Raw genomic sequence first — 26,794 nt, 5'->3', positions numbered from 1 at the left:
ATTAACTAAATTATCTCATGGGAACTTTTGCCCTATTATTTTAATTTTTCAAAATTATATAGCTACGAAATCTAGTTCAAGTAACATAACAGCGAGGCTCCGACGAGAATCGAACTCATGATCTCCTGTTTACTAGACAGGCGCTTTAACCACTAAGCCACGGAGCCCTTGCTATGAAGCGACATGAACACTGAATATTCCAGTAGTTTAACTAAATTAACTCCTCGCAATTTTTACCCTATTGATTTAATTTTTCAAAATTTAATAGCTACGAAATCTAGGTCAAGTAACATAACAGCAATGATCCGACGAGAATCGAACACATGATCTCCTTTTTACTAGACAGGCGCTTTAACGACTAAGCCACGGAGCCCTTGCTTTGAAGCGACATGAATGCTGAATATTCCAGTAATTTAATTAAATTAACTCATCGGAATTTTTACCCTATTGTTTTAATTTTTCAAAATTTAATAGCTACGAAATCTAGGTCAAGTAACATAACAGCAAGGCTCCGACGAGTATCGAACTCATGATCTCCTGTTTACTAGACAGGCGCTTTAACCACTAAGCCACGGAGCCCTTGCTTTGAAGCGATATGAATGCTGAATATTTCACTAAATTAACTAAATTATCTCATTTGAACTTTTACACTATTGTTTGCATATATGCATATCTAATTCAACTATAATTTTTAATTTTTCAAAATTTAATAGCTTCGAAATCTAGTTCAAGTAATATAACAGCAAGGCTCCGACGAGAATCGAACACATGATCTCCTGTTTACAAGACTTTCGCTTTAACCACTAAGCCAAGGAGCCCTTGCTTTGAAGCGATATGAATGCAGAATATTTCAGTAAATTAACTAAATTATCTCAACGTAACTTTTACACTATTGTTTGCATATATGCATATCTAATTCAACTATTATTTTTAATTTTTCAAAATTTAATAGCTACGAAATCTAGTTCAAGTAATATAACAGGGAGGCTCCGACGAGAATCGAACTCATGATCTCCTGTTTGCAAGACAGCCGCTTTAACCACTAAGCCACGGAGCCCTTGCTTTGAAGCGATATGAATGCAGAGTATTTCAGTAAATTAACTAAATTATCTCATGGGAACTTTTGCCCTATTATTTTAATTTTTCAAAATTATATAGCTACGAAATCTAGTTCAAGTAACATAACAGCGAGGCTCCGACGAGGATCGAACTCATGATCTCCTGTTTACTAGACAGGCGCTTTAACCACTAAGCCACGGAGCCCTTGCTTTGAAGCGATATGAATGCAGAATATTTCAGTAAATTAACTAAATTATCTCATCGGAGTTTTTACCCTATTATTTTAATTTTTCAAAATTATAGAGCTACGAAATCTAGTTCAAGTAACTTAACAGCGAGGCTCCGACGAGAATCGAACTCATGATCTCCTGTTTACTATACAGGCGCTTTAACCACTAAGCCACGGAGCTATTGCTTTGAAGTGACATGAATGCTGAATATTCCTGTAATTTAACTAAATTAACTCGTCGGAATTTTTACCCTATTGTTTTAATTTTTGAAAATTTAATAGCTACGAAATATAGATCAAGTAACATAACAGCAATGATCCGACGAGAATCGAACACATGATCTCCTTTTTACTAGACAGGCGCTTTAACGACTAAGCCACGGAGCCCTTGCTTTGAAGCGACATGAATGCTGAATATTCCAGTAATTTAATTAAATTAACTCATCGGAATTTTTACCCTATTGTTTTAATTTTTCAAAATTTAATAGCTACGAAATCTAGGTCAAGTAACATAACAGCAAGGCTCCGACGAGTATCGAACTCATGATCTCCTGTTTACTAGACAGGCGCTTTAACCACTAAGCCACGGAGCCCTTGCTTTGAAGCGATATGAATGCTGAATATTTCAGTAAATTAACTAAATTATCTCATGGGAACTTTTACACTATTGTTTGCATATATGCATATCTAATTCAACTATAATTTTTAATTTTTCAAAATTTAATAGCTTCGAAATCTAGTTCAAGTAATATAACAGCAAGGCTCCGACGAGAATCGAACACATGATCTCCTGTTTACAAGACTTTCGCTTTAACCACTAAGCCAAGGAGCCCTTGCTTTGAAGCGATATGAATGCAGAATATTTCAGTAAATTAACTAAATTATCTCAACGTAACTTTTACACTATTGTTTGCATATATGCATATCTAATTCAACTATTATTTTTAATTTTTCAAAATTTAATAGCTACGAAATCTAGTTCAAGTAATATAACAGGGAGGCTCCGACGAGAATCGAACTCATGATCTCCTGTTTGCAAGACAGCCGCTTTAACCACTAAGCCACGGAGCCCTTGCTTTGAAGCGATATGAATGCAGAGTATTTCAGTAAATTAACTAAATTATCTCATGGGAACTTTTGCCCTATTATTTTAATTTTTCAAAATTATATAGCTACGAAATCTAGTTCAAGTAACATAACAGCGAGGCTCCGACGAGGATCGAACTCATGATCTCCTGTTTACTATACAGGCGCTTTAACCACTAAGCCACGGAGCTATTGCTTTGAAGTGACATGAATGCTGAATATTCCTGTAATTTAACTAAATTAACTCGTCGGAATTTTTACCCTATTGTTTTAATTTTTCAAAATTTAATAGCTACGAAATATAGATCAAGTAACATAACAGCAAGGCTCCGACGAGAATCGAACTCATGATCTCCTGTTTACTAGACTGGCGCTTTAACCACTAAGGCACGTAGCCCTTGCTTTGAAGCGATATGAATGCTGAATATTTCTGTAAATTAACTAAATTATCTCATGGGAACTTTTACACTATATTTTGCATATATGCATATCTAAATCAACTATATTTTTTAATTTTTCAAAATTTAATAGCTTCGAAATCTAGTTCAAGTAATATAACAGGGAGGCTCCGACGAGAAACGAACACATGATTTCCTATTTACAAGACTGGCGCTTTAACCACTAAGCCACGGAGCCCTTGCTTTGAAGCGATATGAATGCAGAATGTTTCAGTAAATTAACTAAATTATCTCATGGGAACTTTTACACTATATTTTGCATATATGCATATCTAAATCAACTATATTTTTTAATTTTTCAAAATTTAATAGCTTCGAAATCTAGTTCAAGTAACATATTAGCGAGGCTTCGACGAGAATCGAACTCATGATCTCCTGTTTACTAGACAGGCGCTTTAACCACTAAGGCACGTAGCCCTTGCTTTGAAGCGATATGAATGCTGAATATTTCTGTAAATTAACTAAATTATCTCATGGGAACTTTTGCCCTATTATTTTAATTTTTCAAAATTATATAGCTACGAAATCTAGTTCAAGTAACATTTTAGCGAGGCTCCGACGAGAATCGAACTCATGATCTCCTGTCTACTAGACAGGCGCTTTAACCACTAAGCCACGGAGCCCTTGCTTTGAAGCGACATGAATGCTGAATATTCCAGTAATTTAACTAAATTAACTCATCGGAATTTTTACCCTAATGTTTTAATTTTTCAACATTTAATAGTTACGAAATCTAGGTCAAGTAACATAACAGCAAGGCTCCGACGAGAATCGAACTCATGATCTCCTGTTTACTAGACAGGCGATTTAACCACTAAGCCACGGAGCCCTTGCTTTGAAGCGATATGAATGCTGAATATTTCAGTAAATTAACTAAATTATCTCAACGTAACTTTTACACTATTGTTTGCATATATGCATATCTAATTCAACTATTATTTTTAATTTTTCAAAAATAATAGCTACGAAATCTAGTTCAAGTAATATAACAGGGAGGCTCCGACGAGAATCGAACTCATGATCTCCTGTTTACAAGACAGCCGCTTTAACCACTAAGCCACGGAGCCCTTGCTTTGAAGCGATATGAATGCAGAATATTTCAGTAAATTAACTAAATTATCTCATGGGAACTTTTGCCCTATTATTTTAATTTTTCAAAATTATATAGCTACGAAATCTAGTTCAAGTAACATAACAGCGAGGCTCCGACGAGAATCGAACTCATGATCTCCTGTTTACTAGACAGGCGCTTTAACCACTAAGCCACGGAGCTATTGCTTTGAAGTGACATGAATGCTGAATATTCCTGTAATTTAACTAAATTAACTCTTCGGAATTTTTACCCTATTGTTTTAATTTTTCAAAATTTAATAGCTACGAAATATAGACCAAGTAACATAACAGCAAGGCTCCGACGAGAATCGAACTCATGATCTCCTGTTTACTAGACTGGCGCTTTAACCACTAAGGCACGTAGCCCTTGCTTTGAAGCGATATGAATGCTGAATATTTCTGTAAATTAACTAAATTATCTCATGGGAACTTTTGCCCTATTATTTTAATTTTTCAAAATTATATAGCTACGAAATCTAGTTCAAGTAACATATTAGCGAGGCTCCGACGAGAATCGAACTCATGATCTCCTGTTTACTAGACAGGCGCTTTAACCACTAAGCCACGAAGCCCTTGCTTTGAAGCGACATGAATGCTGAATATTCCAGTAATTTAACTAAATTAACTCATCGGAATTTTTACCCTAATGTTTTAATTTTTCAAAATTTAATAGCTACGAAATCTAGTTCAAGTAACATAACAGCGAGGCTCCGACGAGACTCGAACTCATGATCTCCTGTTTAATAGACAGGCGCTTTAACCACTAAGCCACGGAGCCCTTGCTTTGAAGCGACATGAATGCTGAATATTCCAGTAATTTAATTAAATTAACTCATTGGAATTTTTACCCTATTGTTTTAATTTTTCAAAATTTAATAGCTACGAAATCTAGTTCAAGTAATATAACAGGGAGGCTCCGACGAGAATCGAACTCATGATCTCCTGTTTACAAGACAGCCGCTTTAACCACTAACCCACGGAGCCCTTGGTTTGAAGCGATATGAATGCAGAATATTACAGAAAATTAACTAAATTATCTCATGGGAACTTTTGCCCTATTATTTTAATTTTTCAAAATTATATAGCTACGAAATCTAGTTCAAGTAACATAACAGCGAGGCTCCGACGAGAATCGAACTCATGATCTCCTGTTTACTAGACAGGCGCTTTAACCACTAAGCCACGGAGCCCTTGCTATGAAGCGACATGAACACTGAATATTCCAGTAGTTTAACTAAATTAACTCCTCGCAATTTTTACCCTATTGATTTAATTTTTCAAAATTTAATAGCTACGAAATCTAGGTCAAGTAACATAACAGCAATGATCCGACGAGAATCGAACACATGATCTCCTTTTTACTAGACAGGCGCTTTAACGACTAAGCCACGGAGCCCTTGCTTTGAAGCGACATGAATGCTGAATATTCCAGTAATTTAATTAAATTAACTCATCGGAATTTTTACCCTATTGTTTTAATTTTTCAAAATTTAATAGCTACGAAATCTAGGTCAAGTAACATAACAGCAAGGCTCCGACGAGTATCGAACTCATGATCTCCTGTTTACTAGACAGGCGCTTTAACCACTAAGCCACGGAGCCCTTGCTTTGAAGCGATATGAATGCTGAATATTTCACTAAATTAACTAAATTATCTCATGGGAACTTTTACACTATTGTTTGCATATATGCATATCTAATTCAACTATAATTTTTAATTTTTCAAAATTTAATAGCTTCGAAATCTAGTTCAAGTAATATAACAGCAAGGCTCCGACGAGAATCGAACACATGATCTCCTGTTTACAAGACTTTCGCTTTAACCACTAAGCCAAGGAGCCCTTGCTTTGAAGCGATATGAATGCAGAATATTTCAGTAAATTAACTAAATTATCTCAACGTAACTTTTACACTATTGTTTGCATATATGCATATCTAATTCAACTATTATTTTTAATTTTTCAAAATTTAATAGCTACGAAATCTAGTTCAAGTAATATAACAGGGAGGCTCCGACGAGAATCGAACTCATGATCTCCTGTTTGCAAGACAGCCGCTTTAACCACTAAGCCACGGAGCCCTTGCTTTGAAGCGATATGAATGCAGAGTATTTCAGTAAATTAACTAAATTATCTCATGGGAACTTTTGCCCTATTATTTTAATTTTTCAAAATTATATAGCTACGAAATCTAGTTCAAGTAACATAACAGCGAGGCTCCGACGAGGATCGAACTCATGATCTCCTGTTTACTAGACAGGCGCTTTAACCACTAAGCCACGGAGCCCTTGCTTTGAAGCGATATGAATGCAGAATATTTCAGTAAATTAACTAAATTATCTCATCGGAGTTTTTACCCTATTATTTTAATTTTTCAAAATTATAGAGCTACGAAATCTAGTTCAAGTAACTTAACAGCGAGGCTCCGACGAGAATCGAACTCATGATCTCCTGTTTACTATACAGGCGCTTTAACCACTAAGCCACGGAGCTATTGCTTTGAAGTGACATGAATGCTGAATATTCCTGTAATTTAACTAAATTAACTCGTCGGAATTTTTACCCTATTGTTTTAATTTTTGAAAATTTAATAGCTACGAAATATAGATCAAGTAACATAACAGCAATGATCCGACGAGAATCGAACACATGATCTCCTTTTTACTAGACAGGCGCTTTAACGACTAAGCCACGGAGCCCTTGCTTTGAAGCGACATGAATGCTGAATATTCCAGTAATTTAATTAAATTAACTCATCGGAATTTTTACCCTATTGTTTTAATTTTTCAAAATTTAATAGCTACGAAATCTAGGTCAAGTAACATAACAGCAAGGCTCCGACGAGTATCGAACTCATGATCTCCTGTTTACTAGACAGGCGCTTTAACCACTAAGCCACGGAGCCCTTGCTTTGAAGCGATATGAATGCTGAATATTTCAGTAAATTAACTAAATTATCTCATGGGAACTTTTACACTATTGTTTGCATATATGCATATCTAATTCAACTATAATTTTTAATTTTTCAAAATTTAATAGCTTCGAAATCTAGTTCAAGTAATATAACAGCAAGGCTCCGACGAGAATCGAACACATGATCTCCTGTTTACAAGACTTTCGCTTTAACCACTAAGCCAAGGAGCCCTTGCTTTGAAGCGATATGAATGCAGAATATTTCAGTAAATTAACTAAATTATCTCAACGTAACTTTTACACTATTGTTTGCATATATGCATATCTAATTCAACTATTATTTTTAATTTTTCAAAATTTAATAGCTACGAAATCTAGTTCAAGTAATATAACAGGGAGGCTCCGACGAGAATCGAACTCATGATCTCCTGTTTGCAAGACAGCCGCTTTAACCACTAAGCCACGGAGCCCTTGCTTTGAAGCGATATGAATGCAGAGTATTTCAGTAAATTAACTAAATTATCTCATGGGAACTTTTGCCCTATTATTTTAATTTTTCAAAATTATATAGCTACGAAATCTAGTTCAAGTAACATAACAGCGAGGCTCCGACGAGGATCGAACTCATGATCTCCTGTTTACTATACAGGCGCTTTAACCACTAAGCCACGGAGCTATTGCTTTGAAGTGACATGAATGCTGAATATTCCTGTAATTTAACTAAATTAACTCGTCGGAATTTTTACCCTATTGTTTTAATTTTTCAAAATTTAATAGCTACGAAATATAGATCAAGTAACATAACAGCAAGGCTCCGACGAGAATCGAACTCATGATCTCCTGTTTACTAGACTGGCGCTTTAACCACTAAGGCACGTAGCCCTTGCTTTGAAGCGATATGAATGCTGAATATTTCTGTAAATTAACTAAATTATCTCATGGGAACTTTTACACTATATTTTGCATATATGCATATCTAAATCAACTATATTTTTTAATTTTTCAAAATTTAATAGCTTCGAAATCTAGTTCAAGTAATATAACAGGGAGGCTCCGACGAGAAACGAACACATGATTTCCTATTTACAAGACTGGCGCTTTAACCACTAAGCCACGGAGCCCTTGCTTTGAAGCGATATGAATGCAGAATGTTTCAGTAAATTAACTAAATTATCTCATGGGAACTTTTACACTATATTTTGCATATATGCATATCTAAATCAACTATATTTTTTAATTTTTCAAAATTTAATAGCTTCGAAATCTAGTTCAAGTAACATATTAGCGAGGCTTCGACGAGAATCGAACTCATGATCTCCTGTTTACTAGACAGGCGCTTTAACCACTAAGCCACGGAGCCCTTGCTTTGAAGCGACATGAATGCTGAATATTCCAGTAATTTAACTAAATTAACTCATCGGAATTTTTACCCTAATGTTTTATTTTTTCAAAATTTAATAGCTACGAAATCTAGTTCAAGTAACATAACAGCGAGGCTCCGACGAGACTCGAACACATGATCTCCTGTTTAAGGGACTTTCGCTTTAACCACTAAGCCACGGAGCCCTTGCTTTGAAGCGATATGAATGCAGAATATTTCAGTAAATTAACTAAATTATCTCAACGTAACTTTTACACTATTGTTTGCATATATGCATATCTAATTCAACTATTATTTTTAATTTTTCAAAATTTAATAGCTACGAAATCTAGTTCAAGTAATATAACAGGGAGGCTCCGACGAGAATCGAACTCATGATCTCCTGTTTACAAGACAGCCGCTTTAACCACTAAGCCACGGAGCCCTTGCTTTGAAGCGATATGAATGCAGAATATTTCAGTAAATTAACTAAATTATCTCATGGGAACTTTTGCCCTATTATTTTAATTTTTCAAAATTATATAGCTACGAAATCTAGTTCAAGTAACATAACAGCGAGGCTCCGACGAGAATCGAACTCATGATCTCCTGTTTACTAGACAGGCGCTTTAACCACTAAGCCACAGAGCCCTTGCTTTGAAGCGATATGAATGCAGAATATTTCAGTAAATTAACTAAATTATCTCATCGGAATTTTTACCCTATTATTTTAATTTTTCAAAATTTAATAGCTTCGAAATCTAGTTCAATTGATATAACAGCGAGGCTCCGACGAGAATCGAACTCTTGATCTCCTGTTTACAAGACAGGCGCTTTTACCACTTAGCCACGGAGCCCTTGCTTTGAAGCGACATGAATGCTGAATTTTTCAGTAAATTAAATAAATTATCTCATCGGAGCTGTTACCCTATTGTTTGCATATATGCATATCTAAATCAACTATTATTTTTAATTTTTCAAAATTTAATAGCTACGAAATCTAGTTCAAGTAACTTAACAGCAGGGCTCCGACGAGAATCGATCTTATGATCTCCTGTTTACGAGACAGGCGGTTTAACCACTAAGCCACGGAGCCCTTGCTTTGAAGCGACATGAATGCTGAATATTCCAGTAATTTAACTAAACTAACTCATCGGAATTTTTACACTATTGTTTTAACTTTTCATATTTTAATAGCTACGAAATCTAGATCAAGTAATATAACAGCGAGGCTCCGACGAGAATCGAACTCATGCTCTCCTGTTTACTACACAGTCGCTTTAACCACAACGCCACGGAGCCCTTGCTTTGAAGCGATATGAATTCTTAATATTCCAGTAAATTAAATGAATTATCTCATCGGAACTTTTACCCTATTGTTTGCATAAATGAATATCTAAATCAACTATTATTTTTAATTTTTTCAAAATTTGATAGCTACGAAATCTAGTTCAAGTAACATAACAGCAAGGCGCCAACGAGAATCGAACTCATAATCTCCTGTTTACTAGACAGGCGCTTTAACTACTAAGCCACGGAGCCCTCGCTTTGAAGCGATATGAATGCTGAATATTTCAGTAAATTAACTAAATTATCTCATCGGAACTGTTACCCTATTGTTTGCATATATGCATATCTAAATCAACTATTATTTTTAATTTTTCAAAATTTAATAGCTACGAAATCTAGTTCAAGTAACATAACAGCAGGGCTCCGACGAGAATCGATCTCGTGATCTCCTGTTTACGAGACAGGCGCTTTAACCACTAAGCCACGGAGCCCTTGCATTGAAGTGACATGAAAGCGAATATTCCAGTAATTTAACTAAATTAACTCATCGGAATTTTTACCCTATTGTTATATTTTTTCAAAATTTAATAGCTACGAAATCTCGTTCAAGTAACATAACAGCGAGGCTCCGACGAGAATCGATCTCATGATCTCCTGGTTACGAGACAGGCGCTTTAACCACTAAGCCACGGAGCCCTTGCTTTGAAGCGATATGAATGCTGAATATTTCAGTAAATTCACTAAATTATCTCATGGGAACTTTTACACTATTGTTATATATATGCATATCTAAATCAACTATAATTTTTAATTTTTCAAAATTTAATAGCTTCGAAATCTAGTTCAAGTAATATAACAGCAAGGCTCCGACGAGAATCGAACACATGATCTCCTGTTTACAAGATTGGCACTTTAACCACTAAGCCACGGAGCCCTTGCTTTGAAGCGATATGAATGCAGAATATTTCAGTAAATTAACTAAATTATCTCAACGTAACTTTTACACTATTGTTTGCATATATGCATATCTAAATCAACTATTATTTTTAATTTTTCAAAATTTAATAGCTTCGAAATCTAGTTCAAGTAACATAACAGCGAGGCTCCGACGAGAATCGAACTCATGATCTCCTGTTTACTAGACTGGCGCTTTAACCACTAAGCCACGGAGCCGTTGCTTTGAAGCGATATGAATGCAGAATATTTCAGTAAATTAACTAAATTATCTCATCGGAATTTTTACCCTATTGCTTTAATTTTTCAAAATTTAATAGCTACGAAATCTAGGTCAAGTAACATAACAGCAATGCTCCGACGAGAATCGAACTCATGATCTCCTGTTTACTAGACAGGCGCTTTAACCACTAAGCCACGGAGCCCTCGCTTTCAAGCGACATGAATGCTGAATATTCCAGTAATTTAACTAAATTAACTCATCGGAATTTTTACCCTATTGTTTTAATTTTTCAAAATTTAATAGCTACGAAATCTAGTTCAAGTAACATAACAGCGAGGCTCCGACGAGAATCGAACTCATGATCTCCTGTTTACTAGACAGGCGCTTTAACCACTAAGCCACGGAGCCCTTACTTTGAAGCGATATGAATGCTGAATATTTCAGTAAATTTACTAAATTATCTCATGGGAACTTTTACACTATTGTTTGCATATATGCATATCTAAATCAACTATTATTTTTAATTTTTCAAAATTTAATAGCTACGAAATCTAGTTCAAGTAACATAAGAGCGAGGCTCCGACGAGAATCGAACTCATGATCTCCTGTTTACTAGACAGGCGCTTTAACCACTAAGCCACGGAGCCCTTACTTTGAAGCGATATGAATGCTGAATATTTCAGTAAATTTACTAAATTATCTCATGGGAACTTTTACACTATTGTTTGCATATATGCATATCTAAATCAACTATTATTTTTAATTTTTCAAAATTTAATAGCTTCGAAATCTAGTTCAAGTAATATAACAGCAAGGCTCCGACGAGAATCGAACACATGATCTCCTGTTTACAAGACTGGCGCTTTAACCACTAAGCCACGGAGCCCTTGCTTTGAAGCGATATGAATGCAGAATATTTCAGTAAATTAACTAAATTATCTCATGGGAACTTTTGCCCTATTATTTTAATTTTTCAAAATTATATAGCTATGAAATCTAGTTCAAGTAACATAACAGCGAGGCTCCGACGAGAATCGAACTCATGATCTCCTGTTTACAAGACAGGCGCTTTAACCACTAAGCCACGGAGCCCTTGCTTTGAAGCGATATGAATGCTGAATATTTCAGTAAATTAACTAAATTATCACATCGGAACTTTTACACTATTGTGTGCTTATATGCATATCTAAATCAACTATTATTTTTTAATTTTTCAAAATTTAATAGCTTCGAAATCTAGTTCAAGTAATATAACAGCGAGGCTCCGACGAGAACCGAACTCATGATCTCCTGTTTACAAGACAGGCGCTTTAACCACTAAGCCACGGAGCCCTTGCTTTGAAGCGACATGAATGCTGAATATTCCAGTAATTTAACTAAATTAACTAATCGGAATTTTTACCCTATTGTTTTAATTTTTCAAAATTTAATAGCTACGAAATCTAGGTCAAGTAACATAACAGCAAGGCTCCGACGAGAATCGAACTCATGATCTCCTGTTTACTAGACAGGCGCTTTAACCACTAAGCAACGGAGCCCTTGCCTTGAAGCGATATGAATGCTGAATATTTCAGTAAATTAACTAAATTATCTCATGGGAACTTTTGCCCTATTATTTTAATTTTTCAAAATTATATAGCTACGAAATCTAGTTCATGTAACATAACAGCGAGGCTCCGACGAGAATCGAACTCATGATCTCCTGTTTACTAGACAGGCGCTTTAACCACTAAGCCACTGAGCCCTTGCTTTGAAGCGACATGAATGCTGAATATTCCAGTAATTTAACTAAATTAACTAATCGGAATTTTTACCCTATTGTTTTAATTTTTCAAAATTTAATAGCTACGAAATCTAGGTCAAGTAACATAACAGCAAGGCTCCGACGAGAATCGAACTCATGATCTCCTGTTTACTAGACAGGCGCTTTAACCACTAAGCAACGGAGCCCTTGCCTTGAAGCGATATGAATGCTGAATATTTCAGTAAATTAACTAAATTATCTCATGGGAACTTTTGCCCTATTATTTTAATTTTTCAAAATTATATAGCTACGAAATCTAGTTCATGTAACATAACAGCGAGGCTCCGACGAGAATCGAACTCATGATCTCCTGTTTACTAGACAGGCGCTTTAACCACTAAGCCACTGAGCCCTTGCTTTGAAGCGACATGAATGCTGAATATTCCAGTAATTTAACTAAATAAACTCATCGGAATTTTTACCCTATTGTTTTAATTTTACAAAATTTAATAGCTACGAAATCTACGTCAAGTAATATAACAGCAAGGCTCCGACGAGAATCGAACTCATGATCTCCTGTTTACTAGACCTGGCGCTTTAACCACTAAGCCACGGAGCCCTTGCTTTGAAGCGATATGAATGCTGAATATTTCAGTAAATTAACTAAATTATCTCATGGAAACTTTCACACTATTGTTTGCATATATGCATATCTAAATCAACTATAATTTTTAATTTTTCAAAATTTAATAGCTACGAAATCTAGTTCAATCAACATAACAGCGAGGCTCCGACGAGAATCGAACTCATGATCTCCTGTTTACTAGACAGGTGCTTTAACCACTAAGCCACGGAGCCCTTGCTTTGAAGCGACATTAATGCTGAATATTCCAGTAATTTAACTAAATTAACACCTCGGAATTTTTACCCTATTGTTTTAATTTTTCAAAATTTAATAGCTACGAAATCTAGTTCAAGTAATATAACAGCAAGGCTCCGACGAGAATCGAACTCATGATCTTCTGTTTACTAGACCTGGCGCTTTAACCACTAAGCCACTTAGCCCTTGCTTTAAAGCGATATGAATGCTGAATATTTCAGTAAATTAACTAAATTATCTCATGGGAACTTTCACACTATTGTTTGCATATATGCATATCTAAATCAACTATAATTTTTAATTTTTCAAAATTATATAGCTACGAAATCTAGTTCAATCAACATAACAGCAAGGCTCCGACGAGAATCGAACACATGATCTCCTGTTTACATGACTGGCGCTTTAACCACTAAGCCACGGAGCCCTTGCCTTGAAGCGATATGAATGCAGAATATTTCAGTAAATTAACTAAATTATCTCATGGGAACTTTTGCCCTATTATTTTAATTTTTCAAAATTATACAGCTACGAAATCTAGTTCAAGTAACATAACAGCGAGGCTCCGACGAGAATCGAACTCATGATCTCCTGTTTACTAGACAGGCGCTTTAACCACTAAGCCACGGAGCCCTTGCTTTGAAGCGACATGAATGCTGAATATTCCAGTAATTTAACTAAATAAACTCATCGGAATTTTTACCCTATTGTTTTAATTTTACAAAATTTAATAGCTACGAAATCTAGTTCAAGTAACATAACAGCGAGGCTCCGACGAGAATCGAACTCATGATCTCCTGTTTACAAGACAGGCGCTTTAACCACTAAGCCACGGAGCCCTTGCTTTGAAGCGACATGAATGCTGAATGTTCCAATATTTTAACTAAATTAACTCATCGGAATTTTTACCCTATTGTTTGAATTTTTCAACATTTAATAGCTACGAAATCTAGGTCAAGTAACATAACAGCAAGGCTCCGACGAGAATCGAACTCATGATCTCCTGTTTACTAGACAGGCGCTTTAACCACTAAGCCACGGAGCCCTTGCTTTGAAGCGATATGAATGCTGAATATTACAGTAAATTAACTAAATTATCTCATGGGAACTTTTACACTATTGTTTGCATATATGCATATCTAAATCAACTATAATTTTTAATTTTTCAAAATTTAATAGCTTCGAAATCTAGTTCAAGTAATATAACAGCTAGGCTCCGACGAGAATCGAACACATGATCTCCTGTTTACAAGACAGGCGCTTTAACCACTAACCCACGGAGCCCTTGGTTTGAAGCGATATGAATGCAGAATATTTCAGTAAATTAACTAAATTATCTCATGGGAACTTTTACACTATTGTTTGCATATATGCATATCTAAATCAACTATAATTTTAATTTTTCAAAATTTAATAGCTACGAAATCTAGTTCAATCAACATAACAGCGAGGCTCCGACGAGAATCGAACTCATGATCTCCTTTTTACTAGACAGGCGCTTTAACCACTAAGCCACGGAGCCCTTGCTTTGAAGCGACATGAATGCTGAATATTCCAGTAATTTAACTAAATTAACTCAGCGGAGTTTTTACCCTATTGTTTTAATTTTTCAAAATTTAATAGCTTTGAAATCTAGGTCAAGTAACATAACAGCAAGCCTCCGACGAGAATCGAACTCATGATCTCCTGTTTACAAGACAGGCGCTTTAACCACTAAGCCACGGAGCCCTTGCTTTGAAGCGATATGAATGCTGAATATTTCAGTAAATTTACTAAATTATCTCATGGGAACTTTTACACTATTGTTTGCATATATGCATATCTAAATCAACTATAATTTTAATTTTTCAAAATTTAATAGCTTCGAAATCTAGTTCAAGTAATATAACAGCAAGGCTCCGACGAAAATCGAACACATGATCTCCTGTTTACAAGACTGGCGCTTTAACCACTAAGCCACGGAGCCCTTGCTTTGAAGCGATATGAATGCAGAATATTTCAGTAAATTAACTAAATTATCTCATGGGAACTTTTGCCCTATTATTTTAATTTTTCAAAATTATATAGCTACGAAATCTAGGTCAAGTAACATAACAGCAATGCTCCGACGAGAATCGAACTCATGATCTCCTGTTTACTAGTCAGGCGCTTTAACCACTAAGCCACGGAGCCCTCGCTTTGAAACGACATGAATGCTGAATATTCCAGTAATTTAACTAAATTAACTCATCGGAATTTTTACCCTATTGTTTTAATTTTTCAAAATTTAATAGCTACGAAATCTAGTTCAAGTAACATAACAGCGAGGCTCCGACGAGAATCGAACTCATGATCTCCTGTTCACAAGACAGGCGCTTTAACCACTAAGCCACGGAGCCCTTGCTTTGAAGCGATATGAATGCTGAATATTTCAGTAAATTAACTAAATTATCACATCGGAACTTTTACACTATTGTTTGCTTATATGCATATCTAAATCAACTATTATTTTTTAATTTTTCAAAATTTAATAGCTACGAAATCTAGTTCAAGTAACATAACAGCGAGGCTCCGACGAGAATCGAACTCATGATCTCCTGCTTACAAGACAGGCGCTTTAACCACTAAGCCACGGAGCCCTTGCTTTGAAGCGACATGAATGCTGAATATTCCAGTAATTTAACTAAATTAACTCCTCGGAATTTTTACCCTATTGTTTTAATTTTTCAAAATTTAATAGCTACGAAATCTAGGGCAAGTAACATAACAGCAAGGCTCCGACGAGAATCGAACTCATGATCTCCTGTTTACTAGACAGGCGCTTTAACCACTAAGCAACGGAGCCCTTGCCTTGAAGCGATATGAATGCTGAATATTTCAGTAAATTAACTAAATTATCTCATGGGAACTTTTACACTATTGTTTGCATATATGCATATTTAAATCAAATATTATTTTTAATTTTTCAAATATTATTTTAAATTTTTCAAAAATTAATAGCTTCGAAATCTAGTTCAAGTAATATAACAGCAAGGCTCCGACGAGAATCGAACACATGATCTCCTGTTTACAAGACTGGCGCTTTAACCACTAAGCCACGGAGCCCTTGCTTTGAAGCGATATGAATGCAGAATATTTCAGTAAATTAACTAAATTATCTCATGGGAACTTTTGCCCTATTATTTTAATTTTTCAAAATTATATAGCTACGCAATCTAGTTCATGTAACATAACAGCGAGGCTCCGACGAGAATCGAGTTCATAACCTCCTGTTTACTAGACAGGCGCTTTAACCACTAAGCCACGGAGTCCTTGCTTTGAAGCGACATGAATGCTGAATATTCCAGTAATTTAACTAAATTAACTCCTCAGAATTTTTACCCTATTGTTTTAATTTTTCAAAATTTAATAGCTACGAAATCTAGGTCAAGTAATATAACAGCAAGGCTTCGACGAGAATCGATATCATGATCTCCTGTTTACTAGACCTGGCGCTTTAACCACTAAGCCACGGAGCCCTTGCTTTGAAGCGAAATGAATGCAGAATATTTCAGTAAATTAACTAAATTATCTCATGGGAACTTTTGCCCTATTATTTTAATTTTTCAAAATTATATAGCTACGAAATCTAGTTCAAGTAACATAACAGCGAGGCTCCGACGAGTATCGAACTCATGATCTCCTGTTTACTAGACAGGCGCTTTAACCACTAAGCCACGGAGCCCTTGCTTTGAAGCGACATGAATGCTGAATATTCCAGTAATTTAACTAAATAAACTCATCGGAATTTTTACCCTATTGTTTTAATTTTTCAAAAATTAATAGCTACGAAATCTGGTTCAAGTAACATAACAGCGAGGCTCCGACGAGAATCGAACTCATGATCTCCTGTTTACAAGACAGGCGCTTTAACCACTAAGCCACGGAGCCCTTGCTTTGAAGCGACATGAATGCTGAATATTCCAGTAATTTAACTAAATTAACTCATCGGAATTTTTACCCTATTGTTTCAATTTTTCAACATTTAATAGCTACGAAATCTTGGTCAAGTAACATAACAGCAAGGCTCCGACGAGAATCGAACTCATGATCTCCTTTTTACTAGACAGGCGATTTAACCACTAAGCCACGGAGCCCTTGCTTTGAAGCGATATGAATGCTGAATATTTCAGTAAATTAACTAAATTATCTCATGGGAACTTTTACACTATTGTTTGCATATATGCATATCTAAATCAACTATAATTTTTAATTTTTCAAAATTTAATAGCTTCGAAATCTAGTTCAAGTAATATAACAGCTAGGCTCCGACGAGAATCGAACACATGATCTCCTGTTTACAAGACAGGCGCTTTAACCACTAACCCACGGAGCCCTTGGTTTGAAGCGATATGAATGCAGAATATTTCAGAAAATTAACTAAATTATCTCATGGGAACTTTTGCCCTATTATTTTAATTTTTCAAAATTATATAGCTACGAAATCTAGGTCAAGTAACATAACAGCAAGGCTCCGACGAGAATCGAACTCATGATCTCCTGTTTACTAGACAGGCGCTTTAACCACTAAGCAACGGAGCCCTTGCCTTGAAGCGATATGAATGCTGAATATTTCAGTAAATTAACTAAATTATCTCATGGGAACTTTTACACTATTGTTTGCATATTTGCATATCTAAAACAAATATTATTTTTAATTTTTCAAATATTATTTTTAATTTTTCAAATATTATTTTTAATTTTTCAAATATTATTTTTAATTTTTCAAATATTATTTTTAATTTTTCAAAATTTAATAGCTTCGAAATCTAGTTCAAGTAATATAACAGCAAGGCTCCGACGAGAATCGAACACATTATCTCCTGTTTACAAGACTGGCGCTTTAACCACTAAGCCACGGAGCCCTTGCTTTGAAGCGATATGAATGCAGAATATTTCAGTAAATTAACTAAATTATCTCATGGGAACTTTTGCCCTATTATTTTAATTTTTCAAAATTATATAGCTACGAAATCTAGTTCATGTAACATAACAGCGAGGCTCCGACGAGAATCGAGTTCATGATCTCCTGTTTACTAGACAGGCGCTTTAACCACTAAGCCACGGAGCCCTTGCTTTGAAGCGACATGAATGCTGAATATTCCAGTAATTTAACTAAATTAACTCCTCAGAATTTTTACCCTATTGTTTTAATTTTTCAAAATTTAATAGCTACGAAATCTAGGTCAAGTAATATAACAGCAAGGCTTCGACGAGAATCGAACTCATGATCTCCTGTTTACTAGACCTGGCGCTTTAACCACTAAGCCAAGGAGCCCTTGCTTTGAAGCGATATGAATGGTGAATATTTCAGTAAATTAACTAAATAAACTCATCGGAATTTTTACCCTATTGTTTTAATTTTTCAAAAATTAATAGCTACGAAATCTGGTTCAAGTAACATAACAGCGAGGCTCCGACGCGAATCGAACTCATGATCTCCTGTTTACAAGACAGGCGCTTTAACCACTAAGCCACGGAGCCCTTGCTTTGAAGCGACATGAATGCTGAATATTCCAGTAATTTAACTAAATTAACACATCGGAATTTTTACCCTATTGTTTCAATTTTTCAACATTTAATAGTTACGAAATCTAGGTCAAGTAACATAACAGCAAGGCTCCGACGAGAATCGAACTCATGATCTCCTGTTTACTAGACAGGCGATTTAACCACTAAGCCACGGAGCCCTTGCTTTGAAGCGATATGAATGCTGAATATTTCAGTAAATTAACTAAATTATCTCAACGTAACTTTTACACTATTGTTTGCATATATGCATATCTAATTCAACTATTATTTTTAATTTTTCAAAATTTAATAGCTACGAAATCTAGTTCAAGTAATATAACAGGGAGGCTCCGACGAGAATCGAACTCATGATCTCCTGTTTACAAGACAGCCGCTTTAACCACTAAGCCACGGAGCCCTTGCTTTGAAGCGATATGAATGCAGAATATTTCAGTAAATTAACTAAATTATCTCATGGGAACTTTTGCCCTATTATTTTAATTTTTCAAAATTATATAGCTACGAAATCTAGTTCAAGTAACATAACAGCGAGGCTCCGACGAGAATCGAACTCATGATCTCCTGTTTACTAGACAGGCGCTTTAACCACTAAGCCACGGAGCTATTGCTTTGAAGTGACATGAATGCTGAATATTCCTGTAATTTAACTAAATTAACTCGTCGGAATTTTTACCCTATTGTTTTAATTTTTCAAAATTTAATAGCTACGAAATATAGACCAAGTAACATAACAGCAAGGCTCCGACGAGAATCGAACTCATGATCTCCTGTTTACTAGACTGGCGCTTTAACCACTAAGGCACGTAGCCCTTGCTTTGAAGCGATATGAATGCTGAATATTTCTGTAAATTAACTAAATTATCTCATGGGAACTTTTGCCCTATTATTTTAATTTTTCAAAATTATATAGCTACGAAATCTAGTTCAAGTAACATATTAGCGAGGCTCCGACGAGAATCGAACTCATGATCTCCTGTTTACTAGACAGGCGCTTTAACCACTAAGCCACGGAGCCCTTGCTTTGAAGCGACATGAATGCTGAATATTCCAGTAATTTAACTAAATTAACTCATCGGAATTTTTACCCTAATGTTTTAATTTTTCAAAATTTAATAGCTACGAAATCTAGTTCAAGTAACATAACAGCGAGGCTCCGACGAGACTCGAACTCATGATCTCCTGTTTAATAGACAGGCGCTTTAACCACTAAGCCACGGAGCCCTTGCTTTGAAGCGACATGAATGCTGAATATTCCAGTAATTTAATTAAATTAACTCATTGGAATTTTTACCCTATTGTTTTAATTTTTCAAAATTTAATAGCTACGAAATCTAGTTCAAGTAATATAACAGGGAGGCTCCGACGAGAATCGAACTCATGATCTCCTGTTTACTATACAGGCGCTTTAACCACTAAGCCACGGAGCTATTGCTTTGAAGTGACATGAATGCTGAATATTCCTGTAATTTAACTAAATTAACTCGTCGGAATTTTTACCCTATTGTTTTAATTTTTCAAAATTTAATAGCTTCGAAATCTAGTTCAATTGATATAACAGCGAGGCTCCGACGAGAATCGAACTCTTGATCTCCTGTTTACAAGACAGGCGCTTTTACCACTTAGCCACGGAGCCCTTGCTTTGAAGCGACATGAATGCTGAATTTTTCAGTAAATTAAATAAATTATCTCATCGGAGCTGTTACCCTATTGTTTGCATATATGCATATCTAAATCAACTATTATTTTTAATTTTTCAAAATTTAATAGCTACGAAATCTAGTTCAAGTAACTTAACAGCAGGGCTCCGACGAGAATCGATCTTATGATCTCCTGTTTACGAGACAGGCGGTTTAACCACTAAGCCACGGAGCCCTTGCTTTGAAGCGACATGAATGCTGAATATTCCAGTAATTTAACTAAACTAACTCATCGGAATTTTTACACTATTGTTTTAACTTTTCATATTTTAATAGCTACGAAATCTAGATCAAGTAATATAACAGCGAGGCTCCGACGAGAATCGAACTCATGCTCTCCTGTTTACTACACAGTCGCTTTAACCACAACGCCACGGAGCCCTTGCTTTGAAGCGATATGAATTCTTAATATTCCAGTAAATTAAATGAATTATCTCATCGGAACTTTTACCCTATTGTTTGCATAAATGAATATCTAAATCAACTATTATTTTTAATTTTTTCAAAATTTGATAGCTACGAAATCTAGTTCAAGTAACATAACAGCAAGGCTCCAACGAGAATCGAACTCATAATCTCCTGTTTACTAGACAGGCGCTTTAACTACTAAGCCACGGAGCCCTCGCTTTGAAGCGATATGAATGCTGAATATTTCAGTAAATTAACTAAATTATCTCATCGGAACTGTTACCCTATTGTTTGCATATATGCATATCTAAATCAACTATAATTTTTAATTTTTCAAAATTTAATAGCTACGAAATCTAGTTCAAGTAACATAACAGCAGGGCTCCGACGAGAATCGATCTCGTGATCTCCTGTTTACGAGACAGGCGCTTTAACCACTAAGCCACGGAGCCCTTGCATTGAAGTGACATGAAAGCGAATATTCCAGTAATTTAACTAAATTAACTCATCGGAATTTTTACCCTATTGTTTTATTTTTTCAAAACTTAATAGCTACGAAATCTCGTTCAAGTAACATAACAGCGAGGCTCCGACGAGAATCGATCTCATGATCTCCTGGTTACGAGACAGGCGCTTTAACCACTAAGCCACGGAGCCCTTGCTTTGAAGCGATATGAATGCTGAATATTTCAGTAAATTCACTAAATTATCTCATGGGAACTTTTACACTATTGTTATATATATGCATATCTAAATCAACTATAATTTTTAATTTTTCAAAATTTAATAGCTTCGAAATCTAGTTCAAGTAATATAACAGCAAGGCTCCGACGAGAATCGAACACATGATCTCCTGTTTACAAGATTGGCACTTTAACCACTAAGCCACGGAGCCCTTGCTTTGAAGCGATATGAATGCAGAATATTTCAGTAAATTAACTAAATTATCTCAACGTAACTTTTACACTATTGTTTGCATAAATGCATATCTAAATCAACTATTATTTTTAATTTTTAAAAATTTAATAGCTACGAAATCTAGTACAAGTAATATAACAGGGAGGCTCCGACGAGCATCGAACTCATGATCTCCTGTTTACTAGACAGGCGCTTTAACCAATAAGCCACGGAGCCCTTGCTTTGAAGCGATATGAATGCAGAATATTTCAGTAAATTAACTAAATTATCTCATGGGAACTTTTACACCATTGTTTGCATATATGCATATCTAAATCAACTATTATTTTTAATTTTTCAAAATTTAATAGCTTCGAAATCTAGTTCAAGTAATAAAACAGCAAGGCTCCGACGAGAATCGAACACATGATATCCTGTTTACAAGACTGGCGCTTTAACCACTAAGCCACGGAGCCCTTGCTTTGAAGCGATATGAATGCAGGATATTTCAGTAAATTAACTAAATTATCTCTTGGGAACTTTTGCCCTATTATTTTAATTTTTCAAAATTATATAGCTACGAAATCTAGTTCAAGTAACATAACAGCGAGGCTCCGGCGATTATCGAACTCATGATCTCCTGTTTACTAGACAAGCGCTTTAACCACTAAGCCACGGAGCCCTTGCTTTGAAGCGACATGAATGCTGAATATTCCAGTAATTTAACTAAATTAACTCATCGGAATTTTTACCCTATTGGTTTAATTTTTCAAAATTTAATAGCTACGAAATCTAGGTCAAGTAACATAACAGCGAGGCTCCGACGAGAATCGAACTCATGATCTCCGGTTTAATGGAAGGGCGCTTTAACCACTAAGCCACGGAGCCCTTGCTCTGAAGCGAAATGAATGCTGAATATTTCAGTAAATTAACTAAATTATCACATCGGAACTTTTACACTATTGTTTGCTTATATGCATATCTAAATCAACTATTATTTTTAATTTTTCAAAATTTAATAGCTACGAAATCTAGTTCAAGTAACATAACAGCGAGGCTCCGACGAGAATCGAACTCATGATCTTCTGTTTACTAGACAGGCGCTTTAACCACTAAGCCACGGAGCCCTTGCTTTGAAGCGATATGAATGCTGAATATTTCAGTAAATTCTCTAAATTATCTCATGGGAACTTTTACACTATTGTTTGCATATATGCATATCTAAATCAACTATAATTTTTAATTTTTCAAAATTTAATAGCTTCGAAATCTAGTTCAAGTAATATAACAGCAAGGCTCCGACGAGAATCGAACTCATGATCTCCTGTTTCCTAGACAGGCGCTTTAACCACTAAGCCACGGAGCCCTTTCTTTGAAGCGATATGAATGCTGAATATTTCAGTAAATTAACTAAATTATGTCATCGGAATTTTTACCCTATTGGTTTAATTTTTCAAAATTTAATAGCTACGAAATCAAGGTCAAGTAACATAACAGCGAGGCTCCGACGAGAATCGAACTCATGCTCTCCGGTTTAATAGACAGGCGCTTTAACCACTAAGCCACGGAGCCCTTGCTTTGAAGCGATATGAATGCTGAATATTTCAGTAAATTAACTAAATTATCACATCGGAACTTTTACACAATTGTTTGCTTATATGCATATCTAAATCAACTATTATTTTTAATTTTTCAAAATTTAATAGCTTCGAAATCTAGTTCAAGTAATATAACAGCGAGGCTCCGACGAGAATCGAACTCATGATCTCCTGTATACAAGACAGGCGCTTTAACCACTAAGCCACGGAGCCCTTTCTTTGAAGCGATATGAATGCAGAATATTTCAGTAAATTAACTAAATTATCTCATGGGAACTTTTGCCCTATTATTTTAATTTTTCAAAACTATATAGCTACGAAATCTAGTTCAAGTAACATAACAGCGATGCTCCGACGAGAATCGAACTCATGAATTCCTGTTTACTAGACAGGCGCTTTAACCACTAAGCCAAGGAGCCCTTGCTTTGAAGCGACATGAATGCTGAATATTCCATTAATTTAACTAAATTAACTCCTCGGAATTTTTACCTTATTGTTTTAATTTTTCAAAATTTAATAGCTTCGAAATCTAGTTCAAGAAATAAAACAGCAGGGCTCCGACGAGAATCGAACACATGATATCTTGTTTACAAGACTGACGCTTTAACCACTAAGCCACGGAGCCCATGCTTTGAAGCGATATGAATGCAGAATATTTCAGTAAATTAACTAAATTATCTCATGGGAACTTTTGCCCTATTATTTTATTTTTTCAAAATTATATAGCTACGAAATCTAGTTCAAGTAACATAACAGCGAGGCTCCGACGAGAATCGAACTCATGATCTCCTTTTTACTAGACAGTTGCTTTAACCACTAAGCCACGGAGCCCTTGCTTTGAAGCGACATGAATGCTGAATATTCCAGTAATTTAACTAAATTAATTCATCGGAATTTTTACCCTATTGTTTTAATTTTTGAAAATTTAATAGCTACGAAATCTAGGTCAAGTAACATAACAGCAAGGCAACGACGAGAATCGAACTCATGATCTTCTGTTTACTAGACAGGCGCTTTAACCACTAAGCCACGGAGCCCTTGCTTTGAAGCGATATGAATGCTGAATATTTCAGTAAATTATCTAAATTATCTCATGGGAACTTTTACACTATTGTTTGCATATATGCATATCTAAATCAACTATAATTTTTAATTTTTCAAAATTTAATAGCTTCGAAATCTAGTTCAAGTAATATAACAGCAAGGCTCCGACGAGAATCGAACACATGATCTCCTGTTTACAAGATTGGCACTTTAACCACTAAGCCACGGAGCCCTTGCTTTGAAGCGATATGAATGCAGAATATTTCAGTAAATTAACTAAATTATCTCAACGTAACTTTTACACTATTGTTTGCATAAATGCATATCTAAATCAACTACTATTTTTAATTTTTCAAAATTTAATAGCTACGAAATCTAGTACAAGTAATATAACAGGGAGGCTCCGACGAGCATTGAACTCATGATCTCCTGTTTACTAGACAGGCGCTTTAACCAATAAGCCACGGAGCCCTTGCTTTGAAGCGATATGAATGCAGAATATTTCAGTAAATTAACTAAATTATCTCATGGGAACTTTTACACCATTGTTTGCATATATGCATATCTAAATCAACTATTATTTTTAATTTTTCAAAATTTAATAGCTTCGAAATCTAGTTCAAGTAATAAAACAGCAAGGCTCCGACGAGAATCGAACACATGATATCCTGTTTACAAGACTGGCGCTTTAACCACTAAGCCACGGAGCCCATGCTTTGAAGCGATATGAATGCAGAATATTTCAGTAAATTAACTAAATTATCTCATGGGAACTTTTGCCCTATTATTTTATTTTTTCAAAATTATATAGCTACGAAATCTAGTTCAAGTAACATAACAGCGAGGCTCCGACGAGAATCGAACTCATTATCTCCTGTTTACTAGACAGGCGCTTTAACCACTAAGCCACGAAGCCCTTGCTTTGAAGCGACATGAATGCTGAATATTCCAGTAATTTAACTAAATTAACTCATCGGAATTTTTACCCTATTGTTTTAATTTTTCAAAATTTAATAGCTACGAAATCTAGGTCAAGTAACATAACAGCAAGGCTCCGACGAGAATCGAACTCATGATCTCCTGTTTACTAGACAGGCGCTTTAACCACTAACCCACGGAGCCCCTGCTTTCAAGCGATATTAATGCTGAATATTTCAGTTAAATAACTAAATTATCTCATGGGAACTTTTACACTATTGTTTGCATATATGCATATCTAAATCAACTATAATTTTTAATTTTTCAAAATTTAATAGCTTCGAAATCTAGTTCAAGTAATATAACAGCAAGGCTCCGACGAGAATCGAACACATGATCTCCTGTTTACAAGATTGGCACTTTAACCACTAAGCCACGGAGCCCTTGCTTTGAAGCGATATGAATGCAGAATATTTCAGTAAATTAACTAAATTATCTCAACGTAACTTTTACACTATTGTTTGCATAAATGCATATCTAAATCAACTACTATTTTTAATTTTTCAAAATTTAATAGCTACGAAATCTAGTACAAGTAATATAACAGGGAGGCTCCGACGAGCATTGAACTCATGATCTCCTGTTTACTAGACAGGCGCTTTAACCAATAAGCCACGGAGCCCTTGCTTTGAAGCGATATGAATGCAGAATATTTCAGTAAATTAACTAAATTATCTCATGGGAACTTTTACACCATTGTTTGCATATATGCATATCTAAATCAACTATTATTTTTAATTTTTCAAAATTTAATAGCTTCGAAATCTAGTTCAAGTAATAAAACAGCAAGGCTCCGACGAGAATCGAACACATGATATCCTGTTTACAAGACTGGCGCTTTAACCACTAAGCCACGGAGCCCATGCTTTGAAGCGATATGAATGCAGAATATTTCAGTAAATTAACTAAATTATCTCATGGGAACTTTTGCCCTATTATTTTATTTTTTCAAAATTATATAGCTACGAAATCTAGTTCAAGTAACATAACAGCGAGGCTCCGACGAGAATCGAACTCATTATCTCCTGTTTACTAGACAGGCGCTTTAACCACTAAGCCACGAAGCCCTTGCTTTGAAGCGACATGAATGCTGAATATTCCAGTAATTTAACTAAATTAACTCATCGGAATTTTTACCCTATTGTTTTAATTTTTCAAAATTTAATAGCTACGAAATCTAGGTCAAGTAACATAACAGCAAGGCTCCGACGAGAATCGAACTCATGATCTCCTGTTTACTAGACAGGCGCTTTAACCACTAACCCACGGAGCCCCTGCTTTCAAGCGATATTAATGCTGAATATTTCAGTTAAATAA

The 26,794-nt window shown here is 35.3% G+C and overlaps 55 non-coding genes across 55 annotated transcripts; all 55 read right to left on the bottom strand.

Annotated features, from left to right (window-relative positions):
- Positions 1–94: 94 nt before the first annotated feature.
- TRNAT-AGU (transfer RNA threonine (anticodon AGU)) lies at positions 95–167 on the bottom strand. Its single transcript has one exon. It is a non-coding gene; the product is annotated as a tRNA-Thr (tRNA).
- Positions 168–506: 339 nt separating this feature from the next.
- Positions 507–579, bottom strand: TRNAT-AGU (transfer RNA threonine (anticodon AGU)). Its single transcript has one exon. It is a non-coding gene; the product is annotated as a tRNA-Thr (tRNA).
- A 405-nt stretch (positions 580–984) lies between these two features.
- TRNAA-UGC (transfer RNA alanine (anticodon UGC)) lies at positions 985–1,057 on the bottom strand. Its single transcript has one exon. It is a non-coding gene; the product is annotated as a tRNA-Ala (tRNA).
- A 133-nt stretch (positions 1,058–1,190) lies between these two features.
- Positions 1,191–1,263, bottom strand: TRNAT-AGU (transfer RNA threonine (anticodon AGU)). The gene has a single exon. It is a non-coding gene; the product is annotated as a tRNA-Thr (tRNA).
- Positions 1,264–1,808: 545 nt separating this feature from the next.
- On the bottom strand, positions 1,809–1,881 carry TRNAT-AGU (transfer RNA threonine (anticodon AGU)). The gene has a single exon. It is a non-coding gene; the product is annotated as a tRNA-Thr (tRNA).
- Positions 1,882–2,286: 405 nt separating this feature from the next.
- On the bottom strand, positions 2,287–2,359 carry TRNAA-UGC (transfer RNA alanine (anticodon UGC)). Its single transcript has one exon. It is a non-coding gene; the product is annotated as a tRNA-Ala (tRNA).
- A 1,023-nt stretch (positions 2,360–3,382) lies between these two features.
- Positions 3,383–3,455, bottom strand: TRNAT-AGU (transfer RNA threonine (anticodon AGU)). The gene has a single exon. It is a non-coding gene; the product is annotated as a tRNA-Thr (tRNA).
- Positions 3,456–3,826: 371 nt separating this feature from the next.
- Positions 3,827–3,899, bottom strand: TRNAT-UGU (transfer RNA threonine (anticodon UGU)). The gene has a single exon. It is a non-coding gene; the product is annotated as a tRNA-Thr (tRNA).
- A 133-nt stretch (positions 3,900–4,032) lies between these two features.
- TRNAT-AGU (transfer RNA threonine (anticodon AGU)) lies at positions 4,033–4,105 on the bottom strand. The gene has a single exon. It is a non-coding gene; the product is annotated as a tRNA-Thr (tRNA).
- Positions 4,106–4,444: 339 nt separating this feature from the next.
- On the bottom strand, positions 4,445–4,517 carry TRNAT-AGU (transfer RNA threonine (anticodon AGU)). The gene has a single exon. It is a non-coding gene; the product is annotated as a tRNA-Thr (tRNA).
- Positions 4,518–4,650: 133 nt separating this feature from the next.
- Positions 4,651–4,723, bottom strand: TRNAN-AUU (transfer RNA asparagine (anticodon AUU)). The gene has a single exon. It is a non-coding gene; the product is annotated as a tRNA-Asn (tRNA).
- Positions 4,724–5,062: 339 nt separating this feature from the next.
- TRNAT-AGU (transfer RNA threonine (anticodon AGU)) lies at positions 5,063–5,135 on the bottom strand. Its single transcript has one exon. It is a non-coding gene; the product is annotated as a tRNA-Thr (tRNA).
- Positions 5,136–5,474: 339 nt separating this feature from the next.
- TRNAT-AGU (transfer RNA threonine (anticodon AGU)) lies at positions 5,475–5,547 on the bottom strand. Its single transcript has one exon. It is a non-coding gene; the product is annotated as a tRNA-Thr (tRNA).
- Positions 5,548–5,952: 405 nt separating this feature from the next.
- TRNAA-UGC (transfer RNA alanine (anticodon UGC)) lies at positions 5,953–6,025 on the bottom strand. Its single transcript has one exon. It is a non-coding gene; the product is annotated as a tRNA-Ala (tRNA).
- A 133-nt stretch (positions 6,026–6,158) lies between these two features.
- TRNAT-AGU (transfer RNA threonine (anticodon AGU)) lies at positions 6,159–6,231 on the bottom strand. Its single transcript has one exon. It is a non-coding gene; the product is annotated as a tRNA-Thr (tRNA).
- A 545-nt stretch (positions 6,232–6,776) lies between these two features.
- TRNAT-AGU (transfer RNA threonine (anticodon AGU)) lies at positions 6,777–6,849 on the bottom strand. Its single transcript has one exon. It is a non-coding gene; the product is annotated as a tRNA-Thr (tRNA).
- A 405-nt stretch (positions 6,850–7,254) lies between these two features.
- TRNAA-UGC (transfer RNA alanine (anticodon UGC)) lies at positions 7,255–7,327 on the bottom strand. The gene has a single exon. It is a non-coding gene; the product is annotated as a tRNA-Ala (tRNA).
- Positions 7,328–8,144: 817 nt separating this feature from the next.
- Positions 8,145–8,217, bottom strand: TRNAT-AGU (transfer RNA threonine (anticodon AGU)). The gene has a single exon. It is a non-coding gene; the product is annotated as a tRNA-Thr (tRNA).
- A 372-nt stretch (positions 8,218–8,589) lies between these two features.
- On the bottom strand, positions 8,590–8,662 carry TRNAT-UGU (transfer RNA threonine (anticodon UGU)). The gene has a single exon. It is a non-coding gene; the product is annotated as a tRNA-Thr (tRNA).
- A 133-nt stretch (positions 8,663–8,795) lies between these two features.
- On the bottom strand, positions 8,796–8,868 carry TRNAT-AGU (transfer RNA threonine (anticodon AGU)). The gene has a single exon. It is a non-coding gene; the product is annotated as a tRNA-Thr (tRNA).
- Positions 8,869–9,001: 133 nt separating this feature from the next.
- On the bottom strand, positions 9,002–9,074 carry TRNAT-UGU (transfer RNA threonine (anticodon UGU)). Its single transcript has one exon. It is a non-coding gene; the product is annotated as a tRNA-Thr (tRNA).
- Positions 9,075–9,925: 851 nt separating this feature from the next.
- Positions 9,926–9,998, bottom strand: TRNAT-CGU (transfer RNA threonine (anticodon CGU)). The gene has a single exon. It is a non-coding gene; the product is annotated as a tRNA-Thr (tRNA).
- A 132-nt stretch (positions 9,999–10,130) lies between these two features.
- Positions 10,131–10,203, bottom strand: TRNAT-CGU (transfer RNA threonine (anticodon CGU)). Its single transcript has one exon. It is a non-coding gene; the product is annotated as a tRNA-Thr (tRNA).
- Positions 10,204–10,607: 404 nt separating this feature from the next.
- TRNAT-AGU (transfer RNA threonine (anticodon AGU)) lies at positions 10,608–10,680 on the bottom strand. Its single transcript has one exon. It is a non-coding gene; the product is annotated as a tRNA-Thr (tRNA).
- A 339-nt stretch (positions 10,681–11,019) lies between these two features.
- TRNAT-AGU (transfer RNA threonine (anticodon AGU)) lies at positions 11,020–11,092 on the bottom strand. Its single transcript has one exon. It is a non-coding gene; the product is annotated as a tRNA-Thr (tRNA).
- Positions 11,093–11,258: 166 nt separating this feature from the next.
- On the bottom strand, positions 11,259–11,331 carry TRNAT-AGU (transfer RNA threonine (anticodon AGU)). Its single transcript has one exon. It is a non-coding gene; the product is annotated as a tRNA-Thr (tRNA).
- A 372-nt stretch (positions 11,332–11,703) lies between these two features.
- TRNAT-UGU (transfer RNA threonine (anticodon UGU)) lies at positions 11,704–11,776 on the bottom strand. The gene has a single exon. It is a non-coding gene; the product is annotated as a tRNA-Thr (tRNA).
- A 167-nt stretch (positions 11,777–11,943) lies between these two features.
- TRNAT-UGU (transfer RNA threonine (anticodon UGU)) lies at positions 11,944–12,016 on the bottom strand. Its single transcript has one exon. It is a non-coding gene; the product is annotated as a tRNA-Thr (tRNA).
- A 133-nt stretch (positions 12,017–12,149) lies between these two features.
- Positions 12,150–12,222, bottom strand: TRNAT-AGU (transfer RNA threonine (anticodon AGU)). The gene has a single exon. It is a non-coding gene; the product is annotated as a tRNA-Thr (tRNA).
- A 133-nt stretch (positions 12,223–12,355) lies between these two features.
- TRNAT-AGU (transfer RNA threonine (anticodon AGU)) lies at positions 12,356–12,428 on the bottom strand. Its single transcript has one exon. It is a non-coding gene; the product is annotated as a tRNA-Thr (tRNA).
- Positions 12,429–12,561: 133 nt separating this feature from the next.
- Positions 12,562–12,634, bottom strand: TRNAT-AGU (transfer RNA threonine (anticodon AGU)). The gene has a single exon. It is a non-coding gene; the product is annotated as a tRNA-Thr (tRNA).
- Positions 12,635–12,767: 133 nt separating this feature from the next.
- Positions 12,768–12,840, bottom strand: TRNAT-AGU (transfer RNA threonine (anticodon AGU)). Its single transcript has one exon. It is a non-coding gene; the product is annotated as a tRNA-Thr (tRNA).
- Positions 12,841–13,213: 373 nt separating this feature from the next.
- Positions 13,214–13,286, bottom strand: TRNAT-AGU (transfer RNA threonine (anticodon AGU)). Its single transcript has one exon. It is a non-coding gene; the product is annotated as a tRNA-Thr (tRNA).
- A 579-nt stretch (positions 13,287–13,865) lies between these two features.
- Positions 13,866–13,938, bottom strand: TRNAT-AGU (transfer RNA threonine (anticodon AGU)). The gene has a single exon. It is a non-coding gene; the product is annotated as a tRNA-Thr (tRNA).
- Positions 13,939–14,071: 133 nt separating this feature from the next.
- On the bottom strand, positions 14,072–14,144 carry TRNAT-UGU (transfer RNA threonine (anticodon UGU)). Its single transcript has one exon. It is a non-coding gene; the product is annotated as a tRNA-Thr (tRNA).
- A 133-nt stretch (positions 14,145–14,277) lies between these two features.
- On the bottom strand, positions 14,278–14,350 carry TRNAT-AGU (transfer RNA threonine (anticodon AGU)). The gene has a single exon. It is a non-coding gene; the product is annotated as a tRNA-Thr (tRNA).
- Positions 14,351–14,960: 610 nt separating this feature from the next.
- Positions 14,961–15,033, bottom strand: TRNAT-UGU (transfer RNA threonine (anticodon UGU)). Its single transcript has one exon. It is a non-coding gene; the product is annotated as a tRNA-Thr (tRNA).
- A 577-nt stretch (positions 15,034–15,610) lies between these two features.
- On the bottom strand, positions 15,611–15,683 carry TRNAT-UGU (transfer RNA threonine (anticodon UGU)). The gene has a single exon. It is a non-coding gene; the product is annotated as a tRNA-Thr (tRNA).
- Positions 15,684–15,850: 167 nt separating this feature from the next.
- On the bottom strand, positions 15,851–15,923 carry TRNAT-UGU (transfer RNA threonine (anticodon UGU)). The gene has a single exon. It is a non-coding gene; the product is annotated as a tRNA-Thr (tRNA).
- A 133-nt stretch (positions 15,924–16,056) lies between these two features.
- TRNAT-AGU (transfer RNA threonine (anticodon AGU)) lies at positions 16,057–16,129 on the bottom strand. The gene has a single exon. It is a non-coding gene; the product is annotated as a tRNA-Thr (tRNA).
- An 806-nt stretch (positions 16,130–16,935) lies between these two features.
- Positions 16,936–17,008, bottom strand: TRNAT-AGU (transfer RNA threonine (anticodon AGU)). The gene has a single exon. It is a non-coding gene; the product is annotated as a tRNA-Thr (tRNA).
- Positions 17,009–17,141: 133 nt separating this feature from the next.
- On the bottom strand, positions 17,142–17,214 carry TRNAT-UGU (transfer RNA threonine (anticodon UGU)). The gene has a single exon. It is a non-coding gene; the product is annotated as a tRNA-Thr (tRNA).
- A 578-nt stretch (positions 17,215–17,792) lies between these two features.
- TRNAT-AGU (transfer RNA threonine (anticodon AGU)) lies at positions 17,793–17,865 on the bottom strand. The gene has a single exon. It is a non-coding gene; the product is annotated as a tRNA-Thr (tRNA).
- An 869-nt stretch (positions 17,866–18,734) lies between these two features.
- On the bottom strand, positions 18,735–18,807 carry TRNAT-UGU (transfer RNA threonine (anticodon UGU)). Its single transcript has one exon. It is a non-coding gene; the product is annotated as a tRNA-Thr (tRNA).
- Positions 18,808–19,179: 372 nt separating this feature from the next.
- On the bottom strand, positions 19,180–19,252 carry TRNAT-UGU (transfer RNA threonine (anticodon UGU)). Its single transcript has one exon. It is a non-coding gene; the product is annotated as a tRNA-Thr (tRNA).
- Positions 19,253–19,385: 133 nt separating this feature from the next.
- TRNAT-AGU (transfer RNA threonine (anticodon AGU)) lies at positions 19,386–19,458 on the bottom strand. The gene has a single exon. It is a non-coding gene; the product is annotated as a tRNA-Thr (tRNA).
- Positions 19,459–19,797: 339 nt separating this feature from the next.
- TRNAT-AGU (transfer RNA threonine (anticodon AGU)) lies at positions 19,798–19,870 on the bottom strand. The gene has a single exon. It is a non-coding gene; the product is annotated as a tRNA-Thr (tRNA).
- Positions 19,871–20,003: 133 nt separating this feature from the next.
- Positions 20,004–20,076, bottom strand: TRNAN-AUU (transfer RNA asparagine (anticodon AUU)). Its single transcript has one exon. It is a non-coding gene; the product is annotated as a tRNA-Asn (tRNA).
- Positions 20,077–20,415: 339 nt separating this feature from the next.
- On the bottom strand, positions 20,416–20,488 carry TRNAT-UGU (transfer RNA threonine (anticodon UGU)). Its single transcript has one exon. It is a non-coding gene; the product is annotated as a tRNA-Thr (tRNA).
- Positions 20,489–21,339: 851 nt separating this feature from the next.
- On the bottom strand, positions 21,340–21,412 carry TRNAT-CGU (transfer RNA threonine (anticodon CGU)). The gene has a single exon. It is a non-coding gene; the product is annotated as a tRNA-Thr (tRNA).
- Positions 21,413–21,544: 132 nt separating this feature from the next.
- TRNAT-CGU (transfer RNA threonine (anticodon CGU)) lies at positions 21,545–21,617 on the bottom strand. The gene has a single exon. It is a non-coding gene; the product is annotated as a tRNA-Thr (tRNA).
- Positions 21,618–22,911: 1,294 nt separating this feature from the next.
- TRNAT-AGU (transfer RNA threonine (anticodon AGU)) lies at positions 22,912–22,984 on the bottom strand. Its single transcript has one exon. It is a non-coding gene; the product is annotated as a tRNA-Thr (tRNA).
- A 166-nt stretch (positions 22,985–23,150) lies between these two features.
- Positions 23,151–23,223, bottom strand: TRNAP-AGG (transfer RNA proline (anticodon AGG)). The gene has a single exon. It is a non-coding gene; the product is annotated as a tRNA-Pro (tRNA).
- Positions 23,224–23,356: 133 nt separating this feature from the next.
- Positions 23,357–23,429, bottom strand: TRNAN-AUU (transfer RNA asparagine (anticodon AUU)). Its single transcript has one exon. It is a non-coding gene; the product is annotated as a tRNA-Asn (tRNA).
- Positions 23,430–23,595: 166 nt separating this feature from the next.
- Positions 23,596–23,668, bottom strand: TRNAT-UGU (transfer RNA threonine (anticodon UGU)). The gene has a single exon. It is a non-coding gene; the product is annotated as a tRNA-Thr (tRNA).
- Positions 23,669–26,794: the final 3,126 nt, after the last annotated feature.

Source organism: Phalangium opilio, unplaced genomic scaffold (assembly GCF_054372755.1).
Source record: "Phalangium opilio isolate 3A_F unplaced genomic scaffold, DU_Popi_V2 ptg000092l_1, whole genome shotgun sequence".
In the NCBI taxonomy this organism is placed as follows: domain Eukaryota; kingdom Metazoa; phylum Arthropoda; class Arachnida; order Opiliones; family Phalangiidae; genus Phalangium; species Phalangium opilio.
Note: the sequence above shows the minus strand (reverse complement) of the source record. Positions and strands in the feature narration are given on the sequence as shown.